Here is a 19,138-nt window from a genome sequence, read left to right as displayed (position 1 = left end):
TATTTTATTTGATTGGAAACAGACCTATAGTGTCTTCCAATTTAATTTATTGATCAAATGTAAGAATATAAAATGAAAGCTGAAGCATATCCTATATTTTAGAAGATTAGGGGAAAAATGCCCTTTATGAAAAGGTAAAAATATCACAAATATGCAGATTTAAATATGTCAAAGCTTATCGAACACTGGTGAGAATATTGCTTCAGGATAAATTATATTTACAACACACCAAAACAAAAAAAAAAAAATTCCGGACAAGTGATTGACAGATTTGAGCCCTGCACACACACACACACACACACACACACACACACACACACACACACACACACACACACACACACACACACACACACACACACACACACACACACACACACACACACACACACACACACACACACACACACACACACACACACACACACACACACACACACACACACACACACACACACGTGTTTAAGTATTAAAAAAATAAAAGGATTTAAAAAGGAAAGGGAGATGAGGCTCTGATTGGTTTATTGCTCGCTACGCCCAAAACACACGCTTTTCCTGTCGTTAAACTAGCAAAAGTGGGATCAGACACGCCCTTAGAGCTCCTGCGCCTGAGCTCAGATCAGTGAAATATGGCCCTCAGTGTTCAAATACTCGCTTGCGGCTGAATTACCGTTTTAGATTATACAGTAACTCTCGCTGTAATGGCTTGACCTGTGTATGGAGTGAAAGATATGAATGGATAGAGCTTGTTTATACAGTATATATATATATAGAAATGTCTCTTGTATACTTCCTGATTTATATTTATATTACACTGTGAAGTTCCACAAAATGTTCGGATGACTGGAAAAACTGCTAAACACACACACACACACACACACACACACACACACACACACACACACACACACACACACACACACACACACACACAGGTCATGAAACTGGAGTGAATGTCTTTACATGTGATGACTTATTGTGAAACTCTGATTAAAGGCTAAATGTGTAAGAGCTTGAGTGTCCTGGTGAGTGTGTGTGTGTGTTCTCTCTCTCTCTCTCTCTCTCTCTCTCTCTCAAACTACAGATGATCACACAGGAAGTTACTCAAACATAAATGTTCACAGAGATTTTCTGCCACAACTTGTTTCCTTTTTTGTTTGTAAAAAATGCTGTGGCTGAACTCTTACTAAACTGTCTACTTTAAAAAAACTGTAAAAACCCTGGCTCGTTCAGCAAAAACAGTGTGACCACACATGACAAAATGTGTTAGTTTGATTTTTTTTAACCCTTTTCTTGACCTTTTTTTGTATTCAATGTACTGTTTCTCTCTTTTTCCATTTACATTTAGTGTAATATATAATACAAAAAGCCCTTCTAGGGTCTTTGGCTATAAACACTATGATGCTTAAAGAAGATAATCTATGTTTACTGTATCTGTCCCTATTAAATAAACTATAAATAAATAAACGCAGACGTTTTGGAGAAATGTCTAAAGTTAACTCCCTAACTCAGGGTAAGTTGTAACACACATAGTTCAACTCTTCCCACACATGCCAGGATGATGAAACTGCCATTTCAACACTATATAGAGAAAAAATAACATCAAAATTAAAAAAAATGCCTTTGGAAGATATCACTGAAGATTTATTACAACACAGCCAAAGTAAAATTCTACTGAAGTTAATTTTTCATCTATTTTTTTTTGCGTTTATTTGACCGTTCATCCTTACAGACATTTTTGGCTTTTTCAGTTTAGTTTTTGATAGCTTTGCCTGTGTTAATGCTAACTGCATAAAATGGGCCACGGGTGTGTATTTTTATTGTAATTTGAATTAGTGTTGTCACGATACTGGAATTTCTAACTTCGATACCTAAAAAAGTATCGATATTCGATACCGTTTCCGATACCACGGGGGGAAAAAACACTGCATATACTGTCATAGATATTTTTAATATAATTTATTTTTTTGTCCGTCTATTTAAAAGTCTAGGCAATTAAACATTTCTTCTGAAGAGATCACTTTATATGATAAAGCTTTTAAGCTTTTTCTCATATATAAACGTTGATCAATTACCATTACAATGATCTCACATATATTTGCTAACTAATTGTTGCAATAGCTAAAGCACATAGAAGATTGATTTCAAAATGAATTTAAAAAGATGAGTAAACAGCAATAACATAAGAACAAAATACACAAATTACAAACAATCGCACAAATAAATAAGATACGAATGAAATAGACTTTATTTTTTCAGGTAGGTCTAACAGTATTCAGGTAAATAAACTGAATTACAAAAAGTAATCAAATTTAAAATAACATTGGATAATCTTCATTGTATAAATACATATTAATCCATTAAAGTTACATCAGTCAAGAGCAGAAAAAAAATACAAAATACAAAAAGTATTTTTGTGTGGTTTGTGTTATGAATGCGCTCTTCCCGTAACTAAACCCACAGGTTTGATTCTCATAAACTGGGCCGGACTGGGACTACACACCACTTAATAACTTATAACACAAGAAAGAAAAATAAATGATACATAAACATTTCAACTGAAATAAGTCTTTTGTGTGCTTAACATTAATAAATTGCTGGCATAAAAGTTTAGGGGTGCATTAGAAACTATATATATATATATATATATATATATATTAGGGCTGCAACGACGCGTCGAAATACGTCGACGTGCGTGAAATGCGTCGACGCGTCGGCGGCACATTATTTACGTTCTAGAATGGAACAGAAGATCTAGAATAATGGCAGCTTCTGCTCCCGGGCATAGTGAAAATGATCATTTATCAATAAAGCCAGACCGCGACATTCAAAAGTGTGGGAGTACTTTAAACAGAAGCCGAATAAAACTGTGCTTTGTTCGCTCTGTAATGCCGGTTTCACATTGCGCGCGGTGGCAGAGCAGGTGCTGTGCGCGTGGAGAGCGGGAGCTTTCACACTGCAGTCAGAGTTGCCAAGTCCCGTTTTTTTCCGCGGTATTGGGCTACTTCTACACTGTTGCCGCGGGCTGTGTCTCAAGTCCGCGGGTTGAAGCGATCCCAATTATGTGATATTTAGCCCCGGGAATGAGAATTTTAGCCGGCAGCCCTGCAAAAAAACACACATATTTAACCCCCCGAACGCGATGTTTACCAGAGAACCTCCCCGAAACGCGATTGGGCTTCTTTTGGACTAGTTTTGAGTAACGAATGGGTGGGTTTTGTTGTGTAAACCTGGCAACCCTGCTGCCAGTGTTCTCTTGCGCAGCTGAACCTGGCGCGTGTATTGCAACAGACGGTCACATTTTCCTGGGTTCTTCTCCGACCCCAGTACGTCTCGTGCTTTTATTTATTATGGGCTGCATATATCTCCTGTTAATGCGACCTGGTTCCGCTCTGTCCCAAACACATATGCATAATAACATGCTGTATAGAGGTAGTTTGCATGATTAAAGTAACATTAAAGTTAAGATACGCCTCTAGCTTTAATCATTTAAATGTGTCTTTGAAGTTTGGGCTAAAACTTCTGGCAGCTTTAGTCGTTGTTTACGCACATGTATATCTTCAAAATAGACGACTAGTTATACTATATTAAAACTATGCTGTAGGGCTGTCAAAATTGCTCAAAAATGACGTTCGAATATTCCCTCTAAAAAAAGCACGAATATTCGAACTATTCGAACATCTGGTTGCGCATTTTATCAATGACGTAATCTCAATTTTATCAATGACGCGTTTTATCAATGACGACGCGATAATATTTATTGTAACAGGACAAATTAATACAAAGACACATAACTACTTATATAGGTAGTCTATTTAAGTTTAGACATATTTGACAACGTATTACCTACACAAAAACAAGTAAATCAACTAATGGCTAAAGACCGCAGACCTCACTCTCTCTCTCGCTGTCTCATTCTCTCTCTCTCTCTCTCTCTCTCGCCCTCACGCTCTCTGCGCATAACGGCTTAAATGAACAAACACATTTTGAGGCTGATCAAGAGTTTTGTGCAAGCAATCTAAGGTCGCGACTCTTGTTCCAAATATAGCAGGCTTCATTCAGTGATTGAAACAAATTTTAATTTAAGTTTTACAGCATATTATTGAACGCTCCGAGCGAGCTGTGCTGTGGTAAACATGGAACTTTTCCTTGACATGAAACGGTAAATAATCAAACCAGTGGAAGCAGTGCATTTATCCTTCATTCATGCAATATCTATTCAGTCAGTACCTGTTCCATTGCTTGACAGAACTCCCTGAAGCCCCATCCACCACACTGATCGCTCTCATGTCCTTACAAATGAACAAAATTAATTTCTCCGTTATGGCCTCTTGTCGTGTTGCAGACAGAGAGCTTGTGGCGGGCGATGCAAAGTAAGGCTGGTCCAGTTTGCACATACAAATTAGTTGCTTATATTTACAAAACGAGCCTACAAAAGCATAAAAAAGCCCGTTTAATAAAGAAAAGTTCACGAAACTAAGTGAAAACTCACTAAAGTGTTTAGTGAAATTAGGAAACATTTAGATATCATAAATTGAGTTGTATAACGTTACATTTCTACATACATTTTGTTCTCATGTCACAAGTAATATCAAGGTTTATTTTGATCTGTTTTACATGATTCTTTTGTAGTGTGGTTTTCGGTGAAGTGTACTAAAATAAATATCGTCACCCGTGTACATTAGCCCACTTCTTCTCGACGCTTTTCCTGATAGTTTATAGAATAATTACTCCGAGTCGCCATCTGTCGTTTCAAAGAAAAGCACAACGCCGAGCGCGTCAAATATAAACGCCTCGTCTGTTTGGGGAGGAGCGCGCGCAGTCAGCGGAGGCTCGCGCTCTGGAGACGGGCCAAAGTACACGCGCTAGCGCGCCTACTCGCAAAGCAGACAGCCACGCCTCTACTACCGCGGGCGTTTTTTCCCCCACATTTTTTTATTTATTCGAATATTAATTTTCACCTTCGAAATTCATTTTTTAAAAACTATTCGAATATATATTCGAATTTAGAATATTCGTTGACAGCCCTACTATGCTGAAAGCTCCTGTATGTGAACCTTTTGCAGATAAATACAAGTGCATTTTCGTTTACTATTGACACAAATCAATAAGTAAATCATACTCAACTACTATAGTAAACAACTTTTCCTAATTAGGCCTACTCTGTATACATTTTATGATGAATAGTATCATTATATATTATGTTTAAAAAGCTTCTTGTGTTCATATATTTCTTTATAAAATGGCATAGCCTACTATGTACACTACCCTTCCTGAAATACAATTAATATTGTCATCATTCATTGATTTCATGTTAAAATAATATACAAATCACTACCCTCTTTGAAGTACAATAATCAGTAAAAAAGAATCATAAGATTAATCCGGAAAAATAATCGTTAGATTAGTCGACTAATCGAAAAAATAATCGTTAGATTAGTCGACAGAAAAAATAATCGTTAGTTGCAGCTCTAATATATATATATATATATTAAAAAAAAATACACCATACAATATATATATATAATATTAAATTCTGCTTTCATTTTAATTTGAGATTCTGATGTTTTAGTCTTTTTTTGTTTGTTTATTTTTATTTTTTTTATGTCTGTATAGTTAAATTTGTATTTCAGTTTTAGTTTGGCACATCAGGTTAATTAAACTAAATAACAGGTTAATTTGAACTAAATTAAAATAAGAAAAGTTTAAATTTCCGTTAGTATTTTTTTATGGTTTTAGTTTTTTTTAGCTATAATAACACTGATACTATATAGTAAATATATAGATAATATATAGTAAATATATAGATTATATAGATAATATATAGTAAATATATAGATTATATAGATAATATATAGTAAATTTATAGATGATAATATATAGATAATATATAGGTAATATATATATATATATATATATATATAGATAATATATATAGTAAAAATATAGTAAATATATATCATGTATAGATAATGTATAGTAAATATATAGATAATATATAGAAATATAGAAAATATATAGTAAATATATAGATAAAATATAGTAAATATATAGATAAAATATAGTAAATATATTATTCAAACTGTATAAGTTTGAATAATAAATAATAAATAACTTCTGTCCCTTTAAGACCTGACGCACTCATCAATCCCAAACACTCCTGTTACACATTCTTCCTGAACTGGTTACGACTGTGTTTACGTTAATACTCACGAGATGGATATCGAGACATTATTTGAGTGTATTTGACCATTAATGAGCTGGAAAAAGGAGCTCATTTTTGCACTTGTATGTCCGAGGCGGCTTTATTACGGTATGTGTGTGTGCGCTTCAGATGTGAGCGCGAAATCTGCGAGCGCGAAATCTGCGGGAATTAGTAGAATTAACGTTACACATTACACACCAACACAAACACGCTTTCATGAGGAAAAATCCAGCAGAACACGCGTCCGCCGTGAGGGTTAACCGGACTGAATGAGATTTTTTCTATTTCAGTATCGATATATATCGAAATATCGATACTTTTTGACAACACTAATTTTAATATTTCACCCCCATTTCCTTTAAAAAAAAAACTATGTTGCACTAGGTACACAAAATAACATGTCCCCATTAAACCCATTAAAAATTGTATCCCATTGCCATTTAACTATAAAATGATACAATCTCTGTTAATAGGCTTTCATTCGGTTGGCAAGTGTTAATTTGTACTATTTTTTACCAGATAGTGCCATTTTTTGAGGCTTGGCGTATAAAGCAAATACTCACTTTATTATTCTGAAGAGCAGTTCTGAAGCGTAAAGTCGCCTTTTGGCTGCGTCACTCCCGGATAACAGAAAATGGGCAAAGAGGCGGGACGTGGGCGGAGCTGAGGTGATGACAGACAGCAGACAAACGGCAATCCACCTGTCACTCAAAGTGGCCCCGCCCTTAATTATGCAGAAGCCGTCCTCCCCCTTAATCCCTTCCTCACGGACACATTTTGGGTCACAAGTGTGATTCCAATTTTGTTTTTTAAAATAAATGTTATATCACCATCTTTGATAAAATTAATTCTATCAATTTATGCCTTTTTGTGATATTAATGCATTTATTTACCTCTAAAAGTACCATCTTTTTATGTAAAGTATGCTTATTTTTATGTTATATTTAATATTTCTTTCAGTAAAACTTAGAAACATATCAGCAAGTCCAGAGAGCCGAAAGCTAAAAATGTGGTGACTTTGGTGACCTATGATGGTATTCATTTCTTTTTAAAATGGCTGCATATGGGCTGAACTCTGTAAAACAATGTTTTAACAATTTATTTTTTAATTGTCCAGTTATTGGCTCATTTAATTCCTTTGTTTGTGAATGTGTGAGTGACTGTTTTTTATTTGACAAAAATAAAAAACTGATCTATATATTTACTATACGTTATCTATATATTACTATATTTTATCTATATATTTTCTATATTTTATCTATATATTTTCTATATATTATCTATATATTTACTATATATTTTCTGTATTTCTATATATTATCTATATATTTTCTATACATTATCTATACATGATATATATTTACTATATTTTTACTATATATTGACATTAATAAATTGCTGGCATAAAAGTTTAGGGGTGCATTAGAAACATATATATATATATATATATATATATATAATATTAAATTCTGCTTTCATTTTAATTTGAGATTCTGATGTTTTAGTCTTTTTTTGTTTGTTTATTTTTTTTTATGTCTGTATAGTTAAATTTGTATTTCAGTTTTAGTTTGGCACATCAGGTTAATTAAACTAAATAACAGGTTAATTTGAACTAAATTAAAATAAGAAAAGTTTAAATTTATTTCCGTTAGTATTTTTTTATGGTTTTAGTTTTTTTTAGCTATAATAACACTGATACTATATAGTAAATATATAGATAATATATAGATTATATAGATAATATCTAGTAAATATATAGATGATAATATATAGTAAATATATAGATAATATATAGTAAATATATAGATTATATAGATAATATATAGTAAATATATAGATGATAATATATAGTAAATTTATAGATAATATATAGTAAATATATAGATAATATATAGTAAATATATAGATTATATAGATAATATATAGTAAATATATAGATGATAATATATAGATAATATATTGTAATATATATAGATACAGCACACAAAAGACTTATTTCAGTTGAAATGTTTATGTATCATTTATTTTTCTTTCTTGTGTTATAAGTTATTAAGTGGTGTGTAGTCCCAGTCCGGCCCAGTTTATGAGAATCAAACCTGTGAATTCTGTGGGTTTAGTTACGGGAAGAGCGCATTCATAACACAAACCACACATTCTGACTAACAATAAACCTTCACTTTCTAGTTCACTAGAGGAACACCATATTAGGCAAAGGATACTCAGGGTTAACACACTGACTTTAAGTGGTGATTTATGATGGTCAAGAATACTTGAATTCTTAAGCGTTATCTTTAAAAAAATCTTTCTAAAAAAAACACTTTTGGGAATACACTTCTATCCAGTCACAGGTTTGACATTAAAACACTTTTGGTGCAGACGTTTCTCGAGCTTCACTGGAGGACAAAAGTTAAAGTTCTTTTGCACAACTTTGAGATGATGGATATGGATTTACTGTTTCGGTTCTTTTATGGGGTTTCGCATTTTCGCTGTGGTCATGGAGTTCATGAAACTGAAAAACAAAACTGTGCTAAACATGAATTACTTCAAAAGTCTTCATTTGACCATCCACAATTTAAGGGCTTAATGTCTTAATTGGATCATAAAGTCTTAAATTCAATATTATGGGATTAAATCAGGGCCAGAAAACATGGACGGAATTGGAGACACATTCATAAAACTGTAATTTACTGTATAATATAGAATGTCAAACTTTGGATGAATAAATCAGTCACTTAAAGGGACAGTTCACACAAAAATGACAATCCTGTGGGCATTTACTCTACTCGTTGATTACTCACTCGTCATTTACTCCACTCGTCATTTACTCCACTCGTCATTTACTCCACTCGTCATTTACTCCACTCGTCATTTACTCTACTCGTCATTTACTCCACTCGTCATTTACTCCACTCGTCATTTACTCACTCGTCATTTACTCCACTCGTCATTTACTCCACTCGTCATTTACTCCACTCGTCGATTACTCACTCGTCATTTACTCCACTCGTCATTTACTCCACTCGTCATTTACTCCACTCGTCATTTACTCACTCGTCATTTACTCCACTCGTCATTTACTCCACTCGTCATTTACTCCACTCGTCATTTACTCACTCGTCATTTACTCCACTCGTCATTTACTCCACTCGTCATTTACTCCACTCGTCATTTACTCCACTCGTCCACTCGTCATTTACTCCACTCGTCATTTACTCCACTCGTCATTTACTCCACTCGTCATTTACTCCACTCGTCATTTACTCACTCGTCATTTACTCCACTCGTCATTTACTCCACTCGTCATTTACTCCACTCGTCATTTACTCCACTCGTCATTTACTCACTCGTCATTTACTCCACTCGTCATTTACTCCACTCGTCATTTACTCCACTCGTCATTTACTCCACTCGTCATTTACTCCACTCGTCATTTACTCCACTCGTCATTTACTCCACTCGTCATTTACTCCACTCGTCATTTACTCCACTCGTCATTTACTCCACTCGTCATTTACTCCACTCGTCATTTACTCCACTCGTCATTTACTCACTCGTCATTTACTCCACTCGTCATTTACTCCACTCGTCATTTACTCCACTCGTCCACTCGTCATTTACTCCACTCGTCATTTACTCCACTCGTCATTTACTCCACTCGTCATTTACTCCACTCGTCATTTACTCACTCGTCATTTACTCCACTCGTCATTTACTCCACTCGTCATTTACTCCACTCGTCATTTACTCCACTCGTCATTTACTCCACTCGTCATTTACTCCACTCGTCATTTACTCCACTCGTCATTTACTCACTCGTCATTTACTCCACTCGTCATTTACTCACTCGTCATTTACTCCACTCGTCATTTACTCCACTCGTCATTTACTCACTCGTCATTTACTCCACTCGTCATTTACTCCACTCGTCATTTACTCCACTCGTCCACTCGTCATTTACTCCACTCGTCATTTACTCCACTCGTCATTTACTCCACTCGTCATTTACTCCACTCGTCATTTACTCCACTCGTCATTTACTCCACTCGTCCACTCGTCATTTACTCCACTCGTCATTTACTCCACTCGTCATTTACTCCACTCGTCATTTACTCCACTCGTCATTTACTCCACTCGTCATTTACTCACTCGTCATTTACTCACTCGTCATTTACTCACTCGTCATTTACTCCACTCGTCATTTACTCCACTCGTCATTTACTCCACTCGTCATTTACTCCACTCGTCGTCATTTACTCCACTCGTCATTTACTCCACTCGTCATTTACTCCACTCGTCATTTACTCACTCGTCATTTACTCCACTCGTCATTTACTCACTCGTCATTTACTCCACTCGTCATTTACTCCACTCGTCATTTACTCACTCGTCATTTACTCCACTCGTCATTTACTCCACTCGTCATTTACTCCACTCGTCCACTCGTCATTTACTCCACTCGTCATTTACTCCACTCGTCATTTACTCCACTCGTCATTTACTCCACTCGTCATTTACTCCACTCGTCATTTACTCACTCGTCATTTACTCCACTCGTCATTTACTCCACTCGTCATTTACTCCACTCGTCATTTACTCACTCGTCATTTACTCCACTCGTCATTTACTCCACTCGTCATTTACTCCACTCGTCATTTACTCACTCGTCATTTACTCACTCGTCATTTACTCACTCGTCATTTACTCCACTCGTCATTTACTCCACTCGTCATTTACTCCACTCGTCATTTACTCCACTCGTCATTTACTCACTCGTCATTTACTCCACTCGTCATTTACTCACTCGTCATTTACTCCACTCGTCATTTACTCCACTCGTCATTTACTCACTCGTCATTTACTCCACTCGTCATTTACTCCACTCGTCATTTACTCCACTCGTCCACTCGTCATTTACTCCACTCGTCATTTACTCCACTCGTCATTTACTCCACTCGTCATTTACTCCACTCGTCATTTACTCCACTCGTCATTTACTCCACTCGTCATTTACTCACTCGTCATTTACTCACTCGTCATTTACTCCACTCGTCATTTACTCCACTCGTCATTTACTCCACTCGTCATTTACTCCACTCGTCATTTACTCACTCGTCATTTACTCCACTCGTCATTTACTCCACTCGTCATTTACTCACTCGTCATTTACTCCACTCGTCATTTACTCCACTCGTCATTTACTCCACTCGTCCACTCGTCATTTACTCCACTCGTCATTTACTCCACTCGTCATTTACTCCACTCGTCATTTACTCCACTCGTCATTTACTCCACTCGTCATTTACTCCACTCGTCATTTACTCCACTCGTCATTTACTCCACTCGTCATTTACTCCACTCGTCATTTACTCCACTCGTCATTTACTCCACTCGTCATTTACTCCACTCGTCATTTACTCCACTCGTCATTTACTCCACTCGTCATTTACTCCACTCGTCATTTACTCCACTCGTCATTTACTCCACTCGTCATTTACTCCACTCGTCATTTACTCCACTCGTCATTTACTCCACTCGTCATTTACTCCACTCGTCATTTACTCCACTCGTCATTTACTCCACTCGTCATTTACTCCACTCGTCATTTACTCCACTCGTCATTTACTCCACTCGTCATTTACTCCACTCGTCATTTACTCCACTCGTCATTTACTCCACTCGGCATTTACTCCACTCGGCATTTACTCCACTCTGCATTTACTCCACTCGGCATTTACTCCACTCGGCATTTACTCCACTCGGCATTTACTCCACTCGGCATTTACTCCACTCGGCATTTACTCCACTCGGCATTTACTCCACTCGGCATTTACTCCACTCTGCATTTACTCCACTCGGCATTTACTCCACTCGGCATTTACTCCACTCGGCATTTACTCCACTCGGCATTTACTCCACTCGGCATTTACTCCACTCGTCATTTACTCCACTCGTCATTTACTCCACTCGTCATTTACTCCACTCGTCATTTACTCCACGCGTCATTTACTCCACTCGTCATTTACTCTACTCGTCTGGAATATTCCGCTCGATCTGTATGGATCAGTTTCTCTGAAGTGGAAGTTGCTCAGACTGTCAATGGAGGACAGAAATCTTTCATTTCATTACAAATCTCTTAATTTGTGTTCAGAAGATCAACGAATGAACATGACCATTAAAGCATATAATTATATATATATTGCATGCTCTGCAAAAAATTATTATGGAAGGATATCGCGGACAATTTTCAAAAGGAATTGCAAATGGTATTTGCAATTGCGTTTTCAATTTGTGGACGCATAATATGTGACACAATCCAAACGCAATTGCAAATCGCGCATTACCATTTGCATTTTCGTTTAGGCAAACGCACAATGACTGCCAAATTTCAAATGGAAAAGCAAAGTCTGTTTGCAATTGCATTTCCAATGTCTTGCAAGTTATGACCCTGCCATTTTGGAATAGCAATAGAAAATCACCTATTTGCTCTTTTATTTCCTCCGTGTCCTGCCACAACCTGCACAAAATTCAAATGGAATCGCAATCCCCTTTGCGTTTGCATTTCCGATGCCTAACACAGTCAACTGTCAATCAGGCTTGAGGGCGGGGTTTATTGATGTAGTCGGAAAGTAGGCCACGCCCTCAAGTGGTGGAAAACGGGGGATTTGGCTATTTTTGTAATAAAAAACAAGTTTAAACTCTTTAGTTCAAACAAAGTCAAAATGCAGAACTGATTGTATGTTCACCTGCAACCAGAAAAAAAAACAGCAAATAAGAAAAGTGACATGACTGCATTCGGTAGGCTATAGGCTATATCAGACGAATATCATCATATTGCACCCGACACAGTAAATTATCATGATGAGTTAAAATCAGAAAATCTATAGAAACTTGACATGATGTGAGTTGTGTGTTGTCCATACGATTCTGTGCTCAAGAGCCAAGCGATCAAAAAAGAAAAGAAAACTACATTAGTGACATTCAATCGCAGTTCATGTTCGTTTCGTAGCCTACCTCCTCTGATGATCTGATTTTCTTCTTCATTTCATTTTATTCAACATTATTATTTTCATCATATGTAGCCTATTCCTATTCATTGAACTATATTTGTATCTTTATTTTGACATTTAACAGATTTGACAGAACAGCTCAACAACAGAACCTGGATTCACACAAATTTTCACGCACCTGCAGCGTTTCTGACAACAGAGAAAAACTGAAATAATATATAATAAAGTAATATAAATAAAAAGCATAAAATAAATAAATACTAAATAGCCTATTTCTCACTTATTCTAAATAATTAATACATTAAGATGACAAAACGAAAAACTACTAAATCAGATTGAATCTTATAAAGAACCGGCATTTTTTTCTCATCAGATTAATCATCACTTTGAGGTCCGGTTATAAATTTGTGTGTGTGTGCAGTGCTTACATCTACTGTGTTTATGTGAATACTCGACTTGGTATTTTGATATAGCCTATTTCTGTGTTTATTTGGCCGTTTGGGCACGCTTGTCCGTGTTGCGCTCGGAACACGCGCACAGCATCCTGTCAGTAATTCAGTTGTCTTTCGTGACTTATCGCGCTTTTATTATTTATTTTCGTCAACTGCAATCTACACGGATTATCATAAATACAACACATTTATTTATCACAAGGATCTCCGCGGCAAAACCGAAAGTACCAGCTGGTGAAATCTTTCAAAATGTCTTTTTGCCCCAGGTTCAATAAAAGGATAGGCCTATTTTAAAAGATTATAGGCCTATATTATATATTGAACTGATTTTTAAACCGAATTTAGCATATTTTGCTTTAACCATGCAGCAAAAAAATTAAATAAAAATTTCAAACCTTAAAAAAATAAATAAATAAATATATATACACATTTTAAACCGTTTAACTGTATATTAATCTGTCAAAATTCTTACTTTTGGTCAACGGTTAAAGCATCCCTATCTTAATTGCTTCTTGACAATTTGCTTGCAACCAGAGCAGTCTTCTTTTGGTTTCTTTTTGTTTGGTTGGCAGGTGATAAATAGTCTATTTCCAGGTATTTGGCTTTGTTTGAAGTGCAAAAAACTACACAGTAGTTTTATGACTTTTTTTGTTGTTTTTGCTAAATAGACACATTGGATATTTCTCCCCATGTTCTTAGGAATGAATAATGATGAAAAAGTCCTTGGTTTTCTACCACTTGAGGGCGTGGCCTACTTTCCGACTACATCAATAAACCCCGCCCTCAAGCCTGATTGACAGTTGACTGTGTTAGGCATCGGAAATGCAAACGCAAAGGGGATTGCGATTCCATTTGAATTTTGTGCAGGTTGTGGCAGGACACGGAGGAAATGAAAGAGCAAATAGGTGATTTTCTATTGCTATTCCAAAATGGCAGGGTCATAACTTGCAAGACATTGGAAATGCAATTGCAAACAGACTTTGCTTTTCCATTTGAAATTTGGCAGTCATTGTGCGTTTGCCTAAACGAAAATGCAAATGGTAATGCGCGATTTGCAATTGCGTTTGGATTGTGTCACATATTATGCGTCCACAAATTGAAAACGCAATTGCAAATACCATTTGCAATTCCTTTTGAAAATTGTCCGCGATATCCTTCCATAAATTATGTTCCTCAGGAATTTAGTTTTCCAGCAAAAATATCAAAACATTCTTAAATCAAGAAACATTTACTGACATGCAAAATGAAGAAATTACCTCTTGTTTTCTGAGAAATGAAGTGAGTTTGTGCTTAAAACAAGAACAAATATCTGTCATTTGGGTATGAAAATGACTCACATTTGAATTAAGTAGATTTTTATGAACACATTGGCAGATATTTGTTCTTGTTTTAATCATAAAATCACTTTCACAAGATTTCTGATCTCAAACGCTAATTTAAAAAAAAGTTATGGAGATCTGTTGGAAATTGTATTCTCAAACTTTGAAGTGTCACTAACACAACTCATTTACATTAAGAGAACATGTTGTGTTGTTCCCTTTACTTTATTCCTTAAATTTATTTTAATTGGTCTTAAATGTACCTTTAAAAAACCTGCAGAAACCCTGAGAATAAAAGCCATATTGAAGAAATAAAAACACTTAAGATATAAAGTAAAGCTTTAGCTTAACATGTTTAAAGTCTTGTGAACCAGGTCTTATTCTGTGAGCAAAACTGATTTCTCCTAAATGTACCTTTAATTTAAACGAATGACGACATGACAACATTATGGAAAACTCGTGACGTCACCATGAAAAACATATAGTACAGTTATAGTACTCGATAATATCTGCAGCTAAACACATCTATTAAATCTCAACACGAGGCCTGAGAAGCACAAACACAACCAATAAAGCTGAACAACATCCATATAAATATCAGATTTAATGATTCTCTGCACACGAGCGCCACCTCGAGGCTCACGCGACTAAAGACTCATGAAAACAACTCGTTCTGTAATATTAGCGGTTTGTAAACACATCAAACACACAGACAAAAACATAAGGTCTAGCTGTCAATAACTAATAATAAAAATAAATAGGCCTATTCATAAATATAAAAAAGATATCTTGAAGCAACACAACTAACGTTAGATCTAACATCCATCTTGTGAGAATAAAAAGCTAGTTACAAAAAAAGTAGGTCTAAAAAAATTCTACTAAAGGTCAAATTATGACATACCAAGTCATTATATAAAGACTTTCTGTTACAATTTCGACTGACTAAGTGATAAGTTCGACTTTTCACCTCATAATTATGAATTCCCACATGAAAAAATACTATATTATAGTAAAATTACTCTAGTAAATACTATAGTGTTTTTGAACCATAGTAAAGATACTACAGTATATTATAGTATTTACTACACTTTGTTAATTTACTGTAGTATATTTACAGTAGTACGGGTCAAAAACACTATAGTAGCCTATTTACTAGAGTAATTTTACTATAATATACTATAGTGTCATTAACTTCATAATTTTGATATAAAAACCTCCTGTGTTTTATGTTTTTGTCCATATTTGAGCTTCATAATAAGGCATCAATGATCTACACTTCCCAGAATAAAACACTCACATATTCTGAGGTTATGACAATAGTTTTGTTCCATTTTTTATTTTTATTTTAATATCTGAGGACGGTTATTTTTCACGAGGGGCGCACGCAGAACCTAACAATCGATAATTATCGAACACCACACATGAAAATAAATAGTTCCTACCTTATTTGTGTAGCTCATTCTGGCGATAAACTTTTCCTCAGCGTTTACCGATATATAATTAGGACTAACCGTCCTCAGGTGACGAAAGCAGCCGAACGCGCCACAAATTGCCGCGGAAAATCTGGCGCGACATCACGTGACCACGCCGTTAACCCTTTAAAGCCTGACACATTAAAAAAAATGGCAGAAAATTATATATTTTTGGAAATTAGATGTTTATTAAGCCTTGAATCAAAATCAAAAAAAAAAAATTGTTTATGATATATTTTTTTGTATCACATTTGATACATCAGGCTTTTGGGGAACGTTTTGCTTACAACAGTGTAGACCTTATATACAAAAAATCTATTACTATTCAGGGATAAAGAACCTTATTCCTGCAGTATTAAATTTAATATGTGCATTTTTAACACAATATATATTTTAATATGGCATTTCAGTCATTATTACCATTAATTGAATCATCCCAATATTGTGTGTGTTTGCATTGTGGTAGCACCATTAATCAAATTTGATACACAATTTCCAACACGATTTACTTGTAATTTAACGATTCAATTATTAAGTAATTATGCATTATTTCAATTCAGAAAGTGTTAAATTAATTATATCAGGCGCAATCCAATATTATTTTTTACCTTAACAACTTGAAATTAGCCTTTATTTTCCTGCCGAAAGCGTCTGTCTTGATCCAATCGCAGTCGCCATTTTGAAAAGCTAAAAAATCACCCCTCTACTGCCTGCAGTACAGTGAAATTCCACAAGATGGCAGAATACACGTACCAAAATAGATACAATAGGTTTTCAAAGAAAGTATTGCTCTCACTGATTCAATATACCGGTATGTCTTAGAAACTCGTGTATCAAATATGATACGTGCGGTTTTAAAGGGTTAAAGGGATAGTTCACCCACAAATATAAATTAAACTATATGAACTATCGTTTTTTAAGTGGTGTACCATTACAGGTACCTTACATGTGTACCTTTTTGTTGTTGTTGTTGTTGTGTTTATATTAATCAATTAATACTTTTATGTCATGGATCGTTCCGGTTATACGGTGACTTTTCGGTCTTTATGATTCTATAAAATAAGTCACATATTTATGAGAAATTGCTTAAATTATATATTTAGGTCTTTTTATCACTTAAACAGATATAATAAACATTAAAAACACTATTTTGTATTTTACACAGCTTTTTATTGATATATGCATTACATTTTATCATGTGTTTGGTGAAAAGTAATCAACTTCCACAAGAACTATAAACCATAAATTATACAAATCTCAAAATATTTTTAGATTTGGTTTTAGACTAGGCTAAACTGCCCCTAATTGTACATATAAATCATGTGAAACTATAGTATTTGGTTTTTTTTTTAAACAATTTTCTTAATTTACCGCATCCCTGAAGTCATTTTCCACCCTGTTATTATGTACTTTCTTGACTTTTAAAAAGACTACTTTCAGGAAATGACATCATTTATTTTTCCTGCTGGAATTCAGCTGAAGTAAGCTTCAACTCTCACTCCTATCTTTTTTTGTTTAGTCTTTGAAATGTTATCCTGCTTGTCCCACTCTTAAAGTTTCACCCTTTTAGGCTATGTTAGTCCGGTCAAAAATATGTAAAAAATATCTGACATAGTTATAAAAGTTATGTTTATCTGTAGAAGGTTAACTAGCTAAATGTTGTTCACTCAAACAGCTACGGCTAACTACGGCTTAGCTAAAAATGTTCCACCCTGTCAGATTCCAGATCAATAAACATAACAGGGTGGAATTTAGTGTATATTGCAAACTAATATATATATATATATATATATATATATATATATATATATATATATATATGGTGTTCCACCCTGTTAGACGAGTCATTTTTTTAAATAATAATTATTTGACAGCAATGTTATATGTTTTGCATACTTATGTCTTATTTTGGGAGGTGAGGAGATAATGTTGTTCAGTTTATTAAAAAAAATTATTTTCATTTAACACCATTGTATTAGGATTCTCATTCATACACAAGTGCATTGTGTTAAACTGACTTAAAACAGTTGTTTTAACTCAACTCAATATTTTCATTTTGAAAGAAAATGTTTCAGTTAAGTAGGCCGAAAATAACATTTGATGCTTGTTCAATTTACTTTAGTAAATTAAGTTAATCCAACACAATTCTTCTCGACCACTTTTGTACCGAGAGTACAAAAATGATTTTAGTTTTAAAACTGCATTATAAACCAGGGACAGCATTTCCCCTTCCCATCATGCTTTGCACAGGACTGGATAAGGAGAATGTTGATATAAAGTTATTTATGTGTTTTTTCCTCAAGGTGACTTGTTAATGTTTAATGTTCTATTATTTTTATGTTTAAAAGAGACTCTGCTATGTTAGTGTTTGTGTGGTTATCAATGTGGTGAAGTGTAGAGCATGTGCTTGGGGCGAGGACCTGCTAATAACAAATAATAATAATATAAATAAATAAATAAAAAATATTATTTTTTATTAATAATAAAAAACAACTACTTTGGACATGCCATAGATGTAACAAAACCATCTTCTGGCTAGCCAATAAGATTTTGTAAAAGGTTTTCTTGTTAGATAACATTTGTAAATGTTGTAAAAATTGTATTTCACTAAATAAAAATAATCAATTAAACTGGATTACTTGTTTTGGTTTTTGCTTGATATTAGTTTTAGAATAATTGAACT

This window comes from Gobio gobio (assembly GCF_949357685.1).
Source record: "Gobio gobio genome assembly, chromosome: 9".
Classification (NCBI taxonomy): Eukaryota; Metazoa; Chordata; class Actinopteri; order Cypriniformes; family Gobionidae; genus Gobio; species Gobio gobio.
Note: the sequence above shows the minus strand (reverse complement) of the source record.